Source organism: Rhinoderma darwinii, chromosome 5 (genome assembly GCF_050947455.1).
Source record: "Rhinoderma darwinii isolate aRhiDar2 chromosome 5, aRhiDar2.hap1, whole genome shotgun sequence".
Classification (NCBI taxonomy): Eukaryota; Metazoa; Chordata; class Amphibia; order Anura; family Rhinodermatidae; genus Rhinoderma; species Rhinoderma darwinii.
Genome location: NC_134691.1, coordinates 322,634,690 through 322,646,973, shown reverse-complemented (window position 1 = coordinate 322,646,973; position 12,284 = coordinate 322,634,690).

Below are 12,284 nucleotides of genomic sequence, written 5' to 3'. Positions count from 1 at the left end.
CACAACAGATAACGCTGTAAAAACATTTTACCTTTTAAAGAAGCCTGGATGTATCTTTTCTTAGAACTCTGTGTTGTGCCGTTCCTCTGTTATTACTCCTAGAAATGTGTTAGTAAACTGGGTGTTACCTTTCCCCTTGTTATGGGGCAAGTCTTTCAACACCATCACACTGTCCAATCAGTGCTGACAATGTAACTACTGTCCTGTACTGAAAACATGATTACAGTACGGGACAGTAGTTCCATGGAGAGGCAGAGACTCCTAGCGTCGTACATAACTATGATGCTAGGAGCCCGGCTCCCTGCAGTGTGTTCGGTCTGGGACTTGGGGCTGAAATACGTTCCGTCCTTTACGGACTGTACATGCTCGTGTGAATCCAGCCTAATAGGGCGCCACCGATGTAACAAGTCAGTTCGTGAAATTTCTTTCCTCCTAGAATCACGTTTCTCTATCTGGCAGTCTGATCGACGAGTCTGGGTTTGGTAAATACCAGGAGAACATTACCTGCCTGACTCCATTGTGCCAGCTGTAAAGTTTGGTGAAGGAGGGATAATGCTATGGGGTTGTTTTTCAGGGGTCAGTCAAGGCCCCTTAGTTCCAGTGAAGGGAAATCATAATGTTTCAGCATGCCAAGACATTTTGAACAATTGTAGCTTACATCTTTTTGGGAACATTTTATGGTTTGGCCTTTTCACTTCCAGTATGACTGCGCCCCAGTGCACAAGCTCCATATAGACATGGTTGGTTGGTTGGTTGGTTGGTTGGGTGAGTTTGGTGTGGAAGAACTCGACTACCCGCACAGAGCCCTGACCTCAACCCCATCCAACACCTTTGGGATGAACTAGAACGGAGATTGCGAGCCAAGCCCGCTCCCCCAACATCAGTATCTGATCCCACAAATGTTCTTCTGGAAGAATGGGCAAAAATTCCCATAGACACAATCCAAAATCCTAGGCGTCACAAATAGGCTTGTACCTGGCTATACACGTTGCGCCTCATGACTTACACACTATCCCTCCATGTTTCACACACTTGCACCCCATTATTCATTTATTGTTATTGAGGCACTTTACTCATTACTGCCCCCTATATTTCACTTATAGTATTACACTTGCACATACACCATTTATTATTTCTTACTACACATCCCATGCACCACACACCACTCCCCTCAAGACTAGTGGGAGTGGCTATTACAATCCAAAATCCTGTAGTAAGCCTTCCCAGAAGAATGGAAGCTGTTTTAGCTACAAAGGGGAGACCAACTCTATATGAATGGCTATGGATTTGAAATAGGATGTCATAAAAGCTCCTGTAGGCGTAATGCATAGATTGACACATTTTTGTATCCCAGATTCCTACAAAATCTGGCAAAAATGTTCCTAACATCCTGAGCTCTCTCTTAATACAAATTGATATTTGTGGCTAAAATTGTGACAGAAGTAAAAAATAAAATGCACCACACATCCTCAAAATAAAAGTTCAGAGTGCAGAGTTCATACATCCCACTTACGCCTATGTCGATCTGCACATATCTTCATAAAATCACCAGAATTGAAAAGACCAAATATCAGTTTTTAAGCTGGAAATTTAAAAGAAGTAAAAACTATAAATCACAGAGATTACACACCTTAATGAGTGCACCCTCAAACCCAATATATTTCCTAAAAGCAGACAACCTGACTATTGCAATTGTCTTGACATGCTGTTGGTAGTCATGCCCACATCCATGTAACTTTGTAACAAAGAAGAATTATAAAAAAAAATGCATTATATCATACACTTGCCTCAAACTCACATACAAACAGAGGTTTACACATAAAACCAATGTAAAAATAATAGACCAAGGTGTGCAAAATTCATATATACCATTTACGTCTACATCAACAAGAGATTGTGTTCTCAAAAAATGCTAAAACAGAGGCCATGCAATATTCGACCATCACCCACAAATGTGATAATGATACTGTATATACTTGCACAAAGCAACCAGCTACAATGCTACCAAAATTGAAATTTCTTGAGAGCGCACAGCATAGCGTGTATACAAATACAACTTAATCATTTACACACACAACCACCTTCACGCAACTTTGCATCAAACAGTGATTATAAGAAAAAATGACATGAAAATTCAACTTTGTGACTAAAATGCTTATTTAAGCAGACCCCTTATGCAAAAAAAACTGTACTCGGCAGAAAACTGTAAGATATAAGGAGTTGATACATGCCACACATGTCTATGTTCACAGGTGCAACACCAAAACCGCGGAAGTGCACCAACCAATTTTTGCATACAAATTAAATTGGGCATTTTATAACTATATCATTATACAAACTCTAAGGTTGTGTTCACACGTCGCGACCAAATCACATTTTTTTTTTTAAATACAGCAAAAACTCAATTTTTCCACGATTCTGCGAAAATAGCTGCAAAAAGCCCAAATTAACCTCAAAGTGTGAACACAGCTAACCCTTATCAATAATTGCAATTCCCTAAACGAATGCGTTAACTTTACAGATTTTTTTTTGTGAAACTAGTTCAAAACAATCGTTTATGGCGACTGTCAGTGAATAAAAATGTATTTTCTGACTTACGGAAATCTTTTCCATCCATCAGAAATGTATTAGACATTGCTCTCTGGTGATCATCGTTATCGTCATCACTGTAGCGCGTAACAGGTATCACTAAATTAGTGGTCAGCGGATTTTACACTAAAGATCAGATACGGAAAGGATAAGGACAGTGTAAAATGTAGAAACTTTATTGATGTTGTGTGTGATACAAGTGCTTGGTGCGACTTAATTAATGCTGCGATCCGGACGTTTGTGTAGTCAATATCTGGACTAATTAGGGATTAGATACTAGATTAGCTACTGTTCATATTCTCACTACTTTTTTTGTAGAAAAAGAAGACCCCCCCTCTTAAGTGACAATCAGAGATCAAGTATGCTTGATACGAGGGGGGAGTGATAATGTGTAGAAAAGTTCATGTTACCCCCTCCCCCTTTGGGTCATCTACAGCTATATATGGACAGGAAAAGTAATATTGTTAGCTTTTAAACAAGCCCTAGATCGCAGCTCTAGCTATGATCCAGCTAGCGTTACAGCCGTTAGTGGCAAGGACATGTCAGATATGTCCTTGGCTACTGACGTTCGTTCCTGCTGGGATGTATGAGATACATCTTTGGCAGGGAGAGGGTTAAAGGCTATGGACATCTTTGACCTGAATACAATTATTTTTATATATGTTAGTGGTTACCTGGAGTAAAAAAGGTTGCACTAAGTTTAAGGCTGCAATCTTCATTCCATCATTCATTTTTAGACCCCCTAATATAAAGTTTGCAACCTGCTCCTAGTTTCAGACTTGGTTCTTGTTGAGTGTGTCCCTCAGAGTAATACATGCTGGATGTGAGGACTTTGAGTCCTGGATGCTACTGACTTAAAGGGTAACTAAACGTACAAAAAACTACTGACATGTCATAGTGACATGTCAGAAGTTTTGATCGTTGGGAGTCCGAGCGAGTGCTGAGCCGCTTTGTTTCTGATCAGCTTTTCTTGGAAAGCAGAGCAATAGGTGCACAAGCTCAATAGAAAGTCTATGGGCCCATACACCAAATGCTCAACTTTCTGAGAAAAGCCGATCAAAAACAAAACGGCTCAGCACTCACCCGAGCGTTTCTGCTACTTCGTTCTAGTGGTCGGTGGAAGTCTCAGTCCTCGGATCCCCACCGATCAAAACTTCTGACGTCACTATGATATGTCAGAAGTTTTGTTTAGTTACCCTTTAACTATCATTTATAGTTACGCTAGGAGCTGGTGTAGATTACCACTATACTTTACGCCACTTTCTTGCATAAATTGTAGTAAAACTGTTATCACTCGGATGACTCTTTCTTTTTTGTTAAACCATGCCCCTTTTACAAAACAGGTGAGGGCGGCGTAAAATTTTCGAAAGTCGCAATCTATCATAACAAATTGTAATTTTCTCTACTTTTCTACACCATAAAACTGGTGTAGAAAGATTAATAAACTCCCCCATCAGTCCTATCATGGTAATCCTGGGTGAAACCCTACTGCTGTCTTCTTATGTGGCAGCAGGGCTTTGGTCCCCCTAAGGCACAAGGGCTCAGTTGTGAGTGTTACCTCTGCACCCCTATACATACAACCCTGGTAACTATGCCTCTCTAGAGAACCAGGCTGTACAAAGGTACACGGAGTTCCTGCATAGTACGAAGCTTTTGGCACTTTGTGTGCCGCCATATGGTGCTGTGTACGGAGTTGTTGTACGGATGTTTATTATGGAGCTATTCTCCCCTAGAAGCAATACTCCCCTAAAAACATGGCTCCCTAATGTGGATACCGATGGAGCATGCCATGTATGAATATTGAGGCATATGAGAGTACAGTAAGCTCCATAGTTATCTTTGAATTGCAGAAAATAAATTCCCATGAAAAACTGGGCAAATAAAACAAAAAGTTCATTACATTTTTGGCTGCATCTTTCGACAATGGCCGCCAACTAAACAATTATAAACTGACAGGGCATGAAAAACAGCATTTTCATTAGACAGAACTGATACGAATCTCCAAAATTGCAATGGTTGTAACAAAAGTTGAAAAGGGCACTGAGCTAATAACAACAAGACTGAAAGACGGATTATAACTGCATTACCTGTTACTAACATAAAAATCACTATTAATTAAAACCTTCATACAGGAAATAAATTCCACTCTTAAAACGTTATCCCAATAATATGAAGTTATGGCACATCCCAGTGATATCCCATAAGTTCAAATTTTCAGAAACATTTACAGTGAATGACCAGTCCACCTTTTAACACTATGTAATTTTTAGATTAAACATTCTGTGCTCATTCATTTTATAATATATTTTTATAGCGGCCAGAGCTCAGTTTTTCTGATGCAGAGCTCCCGAAACCCAAACAGCAATAGAGTTTAATAATAGAATCATGGCAGTCACCACTAGAAGGAGCTTAGGAGCTCACTGCATTGTGTTTTATTATTGAGTTCAATGTATTAACAGTATACAGTAAGCTCATAAGCTCCCCCTAGTGGTGGCTGCACACAGCCTAAATGTTTTTTACTGTATGTCTACGTAAGTAATTTAGAGCTGTTTACAAAAAAAAAATATTTATGTAGAGTTGTGCAGAGTACAACATGGCTTGAGAAAGGTTCCTGTTGAACCGAAACGTTGCTGTTATTTGTTGAGGTGAATAAATCCACCCTGTTTTTCATCTGCCTTGAAGTCCTGGTGCCGTTACTACGTTAAAGAAGGGGAATTGATTCATCCCCTGGTGACGAGCACATGGCCTGATTTTCTTGATCTGTGGAGTGCTGTGTTTATCTGCTCTTGGACTGTGTATATATATATATATATATAAATTTATTTAGCAATTCTCAGGGCCTAAACTAGTTTCAAAGCCTTACGGTTAGTTAATTGATTTTTGTTGTGCGATTACCCTACTAAAAATCACTTGTATGGCTAAGCCCGGTTTCAGACAGGCATAATACGGACACATCTTAACGTCCATATTACGTCTGCAACACCTGGATTCCCATGAATGGTGGTCCTTATCTTGTGGCTGTGACATGAACTCTAATATGTGACCTTGGACTAAAACAGTCCTTGACATCTGATTAATCCCAGTGCATCATGGGTTGATGTGCTGAGCTCAAAACTGAGGATCTTTAATGTCTAATTATCATTTCTGACCCTTTTTTTGTATTGTTCATCATCTAACAGTCTACGCCCAAAGGCGTAAAAAGAAACAGCCTATGTAAAAAGAGTGGCGTTTCACTACAGGTTGGACCTGTCCCTATTTTAATAGATGATGAGGACCTGCACAGAGAAATGGTCTCTACAGGTACAATGAAAAATGCATTAGAGTCATAAAAATGGGATGACATTTTTATCTTTGCCCTTTATCTATGTAAAAATATTCAGATTTAGCAGTGCTGAAATGGTCTTTTTAGGCGTCTGAAGACTTCTATGTACAATGCTGGTGTGGTAGTGCGGTTTCCTAACTGGGTACGCTATGGCTTCTACAGGTACACGGGAAAACTGTGGTGTATATAGCGATCAAGAAGTACAAGAAGGAGGATGTACGCATCAGCATGTCATTGGCAATGACCATGTGGGTGGGTGGTCATCAATGTGTTGAATGTTGAGCTTTGTAGTTTTGGGGGTTTTTTATACAAAGATTGTTATCTCTTTTTTTTTTTTTTTTTGCTGTATTGTGCTCCACCTTTTATGTTTTACATTATGAGGTTACAAGTGACGGTTGGCAAATTATATAGCAAGGAAGAAGTGCTCATGGATAAATCACTTAAAATGAGCAAACCGTAATTTCGGTGACCTTGTCACGATAAACAGTGAATCAAAAAATTCCTCTGGAAATATGTAAATTCCGAATTTTAATATTGAAATATCTAGAATGGTTGATTTATTGTGATTGAAACAAAGCTAACTAAGACTTCCAAAGATTGTGATGGCAAAAAGGGGGTTAGTAGACAAACATTGACAGTGACTGTATAAGGTTTGTTTTTTCTGATACAGAGCTCCAAATCCTCTACTTAGATATAGAGTGAATTAATGAAGTGCTGCCTGCCTGTAGCTGTCAATAGCGGGGGCACAGGAACTAATTTCATACTGGTATACAGCGAATTCAATAAAAAACAAAATAAATGGAGGTTATGGAAAAACAGCACAGCAGTCTACGATATTCCTGGAAATCGGGAGCTACAGAAAAAAACACGTCTATTAAATTCAACCTTTCTTAATAGACTATACATCATTTATTGCCAGATTAAGCATCTAGACTTTTTTTTTAATGCTGTCATAGTATCTGTCCTTACTACTTCTCGGAGTAGGGCATTCCATAGTTTAACTACTCTTACTGTAAAGAACCCTTTCCTATATTGTCTCAAAGGACTTTCCTCCACATGTAATAAATGTCCCCTGGTCCTTTATATGGTTCTTAGGCTACATTCACACGAGCGTATCAGATTCACGCGTGTGAATCTGGTCCGTGTGTGTAGCAGTATGCATCAGAGTGCTTTGTGAGTGGCATGCGTTATTCACGCACTTGCAATAGAATTGATGCGCAAATCACACACCGCATGTGGATGTGCGTCCGTGTGCGGTGCGTGGTTTTCACACACTCATTGACTTCAATGGGCGCGTAGGTGTGTGAAAACACACCAATGTAGGACATGCATTGAGTTTCACGCAGCTTAAAAACTGAAGCATGTGTGAACGGCCCCATTGAAATCAATGGGTCCGTGTGCGGCGCATGATTTTCATGCGCAGCACACGGACGTTATTCGTGTGAATGGGCCCTTAGAATGAATAAGTCATGTGCCACTTCTTTGTATTGATCACACGAGATCACTACTGAGGCGTCTTTTTTCCAAGCTGAACAAGCACAAACCAATCGGTTTCCGACGCGGTTTCTGCATCAAAAAATGCGCCAAATAACTCTATGGGAACTAGGCCAAAGGCATCTAAGCAACTTACTGATTTTCCCTGCACAGTGGCGGTCCTGGCAGCGGCAGGAAATGCAGCACGGCCTTTCAAGTTCGAAATTGTGTTCAAGAATAGACAATTACTATAAGGTTGCGAAAGGTTACACGTGTCTAAATAAAAATTAACCTGTAAGAAATTGGTTATAATAACAGAGATAGGAGATATGGGAATAATTAGGAACTCCATCAAATACACTGAAATACCAGCCGTAATAAACCTGATACGGCATCGTATGGTCCCAATTCTACCATTATAAATAAGATTCTATTCACACTAGCATCACAGATGGACCTGTAGTCACCTTCCCCTCCCAGTCAGCGGAAATGATGTCAATACATGACACTATCTTATTTCCATTGTGGTGGATCTTGTTGCTGTTATTCATCTCAACCTCCAGTGTCTGTTGATAAGCAAAAAGACCCAAATGCATTTTGGCTGTTACTGAGCAAATAGAGCGCTCCAATAATGATTCATTATGGTGAATGACGGGCTACCTAATAAATAATTACAATGAGAAGGGCCAGATTTGCATTTTTGTCAGTTTTCATTTAATCAGTGACATCATTAGTGAATTTTTTGTGTGTGTAATGTTTTATATATTGCAAATAAAGCATTTAATGTGATTAATAAAGTTCCCTGCAATCCTTATTTGTGTTATTTATTTTTTTAGCCTATTTGTTGCCTTAACTTATTTTTTCTCTTCCTAATAACTTTCTATATGTAAGACGGGCAAATGTTACTCAATTAGTCATTATGAATTGTTACATTTTGGCACTTAAAGAGGCTCTGTCACCAGATTATAAAACCCCTATCTCCTATTGAATGTGATCGGTGCAGCAATGTAGATAACAGTAAAGTTTTTTGTTTTTTTTTAAAAACAATCATTTTTGCCCAAGTTATGAGCTATTTTAGATTTATACAAATGAGCTTTTCAATAGACAACTGGGCGTGTTTTCTCGTTTTACCAACTGGGCGTGTATTGTGTTTTTACCAACTGGGCGTTGTGAATAGAAGTGTATGACGCTGACCATTCAGCGCCATTCACTTCTCATCGTTCCCACCCAGCTTCTTTCACTGCACAAACACACAGCGTGTTCTCGCGAGATCACGCTGTGACGTCACTTCCTCCCACAGGTCCTTCACCCCGTCAGACGAGAGAAGACACATCGGCTCCAAGCGTCCGAGGGGGTACAATTGAATCTTCAGCAGCATCACCTGTGAATGGTCAGCGTCATACACTTCTATTCACAACGCCCAGTTGGTAAAACGAGTAAACACGCCCAGTTGGTAAAAACACAATACACGCCTAGTTGGTGAAATGAGAAAACACGCCCAGTTGTCCATTAAAAAGGCTAATTTGCATAAATCTAAAATTGCTCATAACTTGGGCAAAAATGATTGTTTTAAAAAAAACAAAAAAAACGTTACTGTTATCTACATTGCAGCGCCGATCACATGCAATAGGAGATAGGGATTTTATAATCTGGTGACAGAGCCTCTTTAACACTGCATACAGAACCGTAACTTAAAGCTCCTGGGCCCCAAAGCAAAATCTGTAACAGGACCCCACACCTACCATGAGCCATTTATAAAACTGGGGTCTTTAAATGGCAGAAGGGCCTTTGGGCCACCTTAGGTTCAAGTGACCCCCATGTAGCTATGCCCCAAATTGTATCCATTCTAGAAAGAAATGCATTATGGATTATTATTATTATTAACATACGGTCTACTTTAAACCTTTGTACTCGCACACTTTATGTAACACAATGGCCTCTAACACGAAGGTCTCTAACTCCTCATCTGTAGCAAAACTATAACTTCCTAAATGGTAACGGGTGAAAAAAAAAGGGAGACAAATATGTGGTGCACCGTGAAGGTGTCACCTTTTCGCATAAACGGGGGGTGCTTTGTTGAAACAGCAATCAAATTTTCTCCATTACAGTGCCAGCCACGTTACTCCCATAACAAAGCCAACCTTAAACAGTGCAGCCATAACAGTGCCAATCTATGTAATGTCCGTGGTCGCTGACCATGAACTCCTTCTATCCAGTCGACACCCTTCTCTCCAGAGATGTCTGCACATGCGGCCCTCCTGTTCAACAGTGACCACCAGGGTGCGCTCGCGAGCTCAGTCCAGACTTAAGGAGCCAAAGCACACACAGGTGGGAGATTGAGCTGATTGCTCCCAGAACACCCTGGGCTATAAGAAGGGCTGCACCCCTCCCTGCAATGCCTGAGCGTTGTTGTCGTACCGTAGTCTGTCTAAGCAAATGGTCTCCTAGTGTTTCCCAGTTCCCAGTGTTTCCCGTTCCTGTAACCTGTATCCCGTGCTATCCTGGTCAAGTACCACGTTGAGCTGAAGTCGTGCTGTGCTGTATACCACGCCTGTTTGCTACACCACGCCTGGGGCCTGGCTGCTGCCTAGTCCCAGCTGAGCCTGTCTTGCTACTGTCTGAGCTACAACAGGTACACTATATGAACTATAGACTGTGACCTGTGTCCTGTTGGCAGCATGCCATACCGTCAAGGCGGTACGGGCCAGTGGGTCCGCGCACCCAACGTGACAATCTACAGCACTGCAACTATAACAGAGCCAGTGTGCCACAGTGCCCGACAACAAAGTCAGTTTAAAACAGTGACCCTATATTAGAGCCAGCCCCCAACAGTGCTCCCATAACAGAAGCAGCCTGCATCAATTCCATGATCACAGAAGTATCCTACAATATTTGAAGAGGGAGAAATAAGTCTATGACGTAAGCAGGGCTTTGGTCACCATACATAACCCCTAGAGTACGCAAACCACAGGTTTGGAAATTTGAGTAAATGTCATGTACATATAGTGAAACATCTCTAGAAGACCACCTCTTTAAGAAAACCATGGCTGATCAAGACCAGATTCTGTGATGGACTTGGCCAGCGGCAGGACCAAAATCTTATCAGGGGTATATATTTTAATCCTTTAAGCATAATGTCTCCATAGGTGCCCCCACACAGTATAATGCCCCTATAGCTGCCTCCACACAGTATAATGCCGCTATAGTGCCTCCCTAAACAGTATAATTCTCCCATAGCTGCCCCAATACAGGATAATGCCCCCACACAGTATAATGACCCCTTGAGAAAGCTACGGGCGAAACGCGCGTCGGGGCGCTATCCTATACCGCTGGGTCACACTCAACCTCCTATACATGGGTAAGTGCACACATCGGATTTAAAATTGGCTTTTTGCCATTTTTCCAGGCACTAATTACTTACTTTTTAGTCACTATAGGCCTTTTTAGAGTTAGGCATATTGTCTTTCTTCACACAAACTTATACTTTGAAATTATTTCTATTTCGATGCACCCCATGTTGGAGCTACATTGAGTTACAGTAACTGTGTATACTATCAGTGTATTAAAAAATATATATAGACTCAATGTATACATTTGTGATCCGTACAAGGATTTCTTTTTAGATTCTCTGTCTTTGTCATTTAATGTATTTTATTTTATTTTTTCAATAAAGATGTTTAGTTTTTTCATACATTGATATATATGGACTCTTTTTCTCTGGTTTATCATATAGTGAAACATCTCTAGAAGACCACCTCTTTAAGAAAACCATGGCTGATCAAGACCAGATTCTGTGATGGACTTGGCCAGCGGCAGGACCAAAATCTTATCAGGGGTATATATTTTAATCCTTTAAGCATAATGTCTCCATAGGTGCCCCCACACAGTATAATGCCCCTATAGCTGCCTCCACACAGTATAATGCCGCTATAGTGCCTCCCTAAACAGTATAATTCTCCCATAGCTGCCCCAATACAGGATAATGCCCCCACACAGTATAATGCCCCTATAGCTGTCAGCACACAGTATAATGCCCCTATAGCTACCAGCACACAGTATAATGCCCTTATAGCTTCCCACACTGTATAATGCCCTTATAGCTGCCAGCACACAGTATAATGCCCCTATAGCTGCCCCCACACAGTATTATACCCCTATAGCTGCCCCCCCCACACACAGTATAATGCACTTATAGCTACCCCCATGCAGTATAATGCCGCCCATAGCTGCCCCCCGCACAATATAATGCCCCCATAGCTGCCCAATACATTATATTATATTGCCACCATAGCTGCCACCATACAGTAGAATGACCCTATTCGGTATCTTGGCCCATATCAGCCCCTCCCCATGCTCAGTATAATGCCCCCATATTGCCTAATAGAAAAATAATAAAATAATTACTTATCTGTCTCTGTTCCCACGACGAGTGGAGGAGATCCTTCTCCTCTTTGATCTGTGCAGTGTATGAATCGGCACAGAAAGGCGCGATGAAGTCACTGCATCGTGCCTGTATGCGCCACTCACGGCTCACCACATACTGAATGCTGGAACAAGGAGCCGTCAGCTCTCTGCTCCAGCATTGAATTCAACTGTATCTGCGCCCTGCGTCAGTTGTAATCGGGTAATCGGTGAGTGGCTCGTGACCCCCCGGAGGTCTTCACACGACCCCCCAGGGGTCGCGACCCACAGTTAGGGAAACGCTGATGTATTGTGCTCTTTGTGTTTGCAGTGGAGAGAGGAGAGGGAGGCCTGTAATTTAAGGGCCCCCTCTCCTCTCTCCACCACAAACACATACAGCACAATACAACACATACCCATTACATTGCGGGCCCCTCACATGAGGTCACGGTCATATGGTACACTGATGTCTAAGAAGCCCTGCCCATCTAGGCAGCCT